This window comes from Adiantum capillus-veneris, chromosome 11 (genome assembly GCF_014529385.1).
Source record: "Adiantum capillus-veneris isolate H3 chromosome 11, ASM1452938v2, whole genome shotgun sequence".
NCBI classification, from domain to species: Eukaryota; Viridiplantae; Streptophyta; class Polypodiopsida; order Polypodiales; family Pteridaceae; genus Adiantum; species Adiantum capillus-veneris.
In genome coordinates, this window is record NC_140941.1 from 86,333,781 (window position 1) to 86,335,769 (window position 1,989).

Sequence of the window (1,989 nt, forward strand, 5' to 3'; positions counted from 1 at the left end):
AGGACTGCAAGAATTATTTACTGTCTGAGCTAACAGGTCTTCAATGTCAAACTTTGGATTAAACATAGAATGAACTAGATCAAACTTGTCCCCAGCACCACAAGATGCTGCAAAATCAAACAGCCTCTCATCAGTTGCAGCTGGGTCTTCCAGAGAAGACACATCCTCTTTGTCTTTACATTTAGTTGCACAGGGACTTCCTTCTAGCACATCTGCATCATCTGAGAAGTCTATATTCCTCTTTCTTGTATTTTTTCAGAAGTACTGTACAGGGCACCACAGCCTTGTAGGGTGAGGGATCCTCTTGCCCTGGTGACCTCTCTGATTGATCTTCACCAATTGACTTTTCTTCAGATATGTCCTGACAAAAGTCAACAGTTCTTTTGGCAGATACATTAAGCAACTGAGCCTGCAAGGGTTGAAATCCTGGCACAGCTCTGGATCAGGTTTCAGCCTCTTCTGCCTACTGGACCTTAATCCTATTCATCAGGAAACATGACAAGTCTCTCTCTCTCTCTCTCTCTCTCTCTCCAGATAGATATAAATAATATAAATATATATATATATTATAATATATGTCTTATCTCCAAAGCACAAACAAAAACACACATAGTCTCTCTCTTCTCTCTCTCTCTCTCTTCTCTCTCTCTCTCTCTCTCTCTCCAAAGAACACTAAAAAAATACACATAGACTCTCTCTCTCTCTCTCTCTTCTCTCTCTCTCTCTCTCTCTCTCTCTCTCTCTCTCTCTCTTTGTATGTCTATTTGTACTAAAGCCGCAAGGACGAAAAAGTACTTTTGCAACTCTCTATGCGCGCCTTAAGTGCAATTGAGGGAAAGACGCGTAAAGATGTAAACGTGCCTTTTGAGAGAGTCATAACTATACTATAGGCGCGCGGAGAGAGCTGGAGCCAGTGTTTGGTTGGCTCTGCGCGCCGTTAGTAACGTGGACAGAGAGGGAGGGAGAGAGAGAATGTGTATATATCTGTGTTGTGTCTGTGTGTATGTGTGTGTGTCTCTGTCTATGGAAGTATGTGTTGAGGTGTGTGTGTTGAACAACAGTCTGGGTTTTTCTTTGTTTAGACACACACACACACACACACACACAATTTGTCCAAATGTTGGAAATACAGAGAGAAAGAGTGAGAGATCACCTTTTGTTGGTGGGGTTTGCAGGAACTCCAAGGGAGGTGTCTCCTCCATTGCTTTTTGTGTGTCAAACTGACTCTGTCTCTCCCTCCCTCTCTCTCTCTCTGAGAGTAAGGAGTCCCTCTCTCTATCTCTCTCTCAATCTGTGTCTCTCCCTCTCTCTATCTCTCTCACAATCTGTTCTCTCTCTTCTCTCTCTCTATCTCTCTATCACTCTCTCTCTCTCTCTCTCTTTATCATCTCTCTCTCTTTCTATGGCTCTCTCTCTCTCTCTCTCTCTCTCTCTCCTCTCTCTCTCTCTCTCTCTCTCTCTCTCTCTCTCTCTCTCTCTATTGTTCTCTCTCTCAAAATCACACTTTAACAGATACACACGGCGGCGCCCCACGTGTCACTATAAATTAGAGTATATTTGCATGTTGTCACACGTGCGGTCATTATTGAGACCGTATACTTTTGTACTTATATAAAGATCAAGAGAGAGAAAAACCACACCTCGTGAAAGAGAGTGAGTGAAAGAGAGAGAGAGAGAGAGAGAGAGAGAGAGAGTGCAAGAGCCGTCGTCTCCAACAGCAAGCCGACCCATCGACATAACGAAGGTCTCCCTCTCCCTCTGCCTTTGCCTCTATCTCTCTATCTCTGTTTCTGTCACAGCACAAGCACAGTCTTAACAAACAACCCACACAAACAGTCACACACACACACCACACACACACACACACTCACAAACACACAGACCACACATATAAACATACACACACACACACACACACAATCACAAATCACAAAACACACACACACACACACACACACAAATATAACTTACACACACACACAAATACAG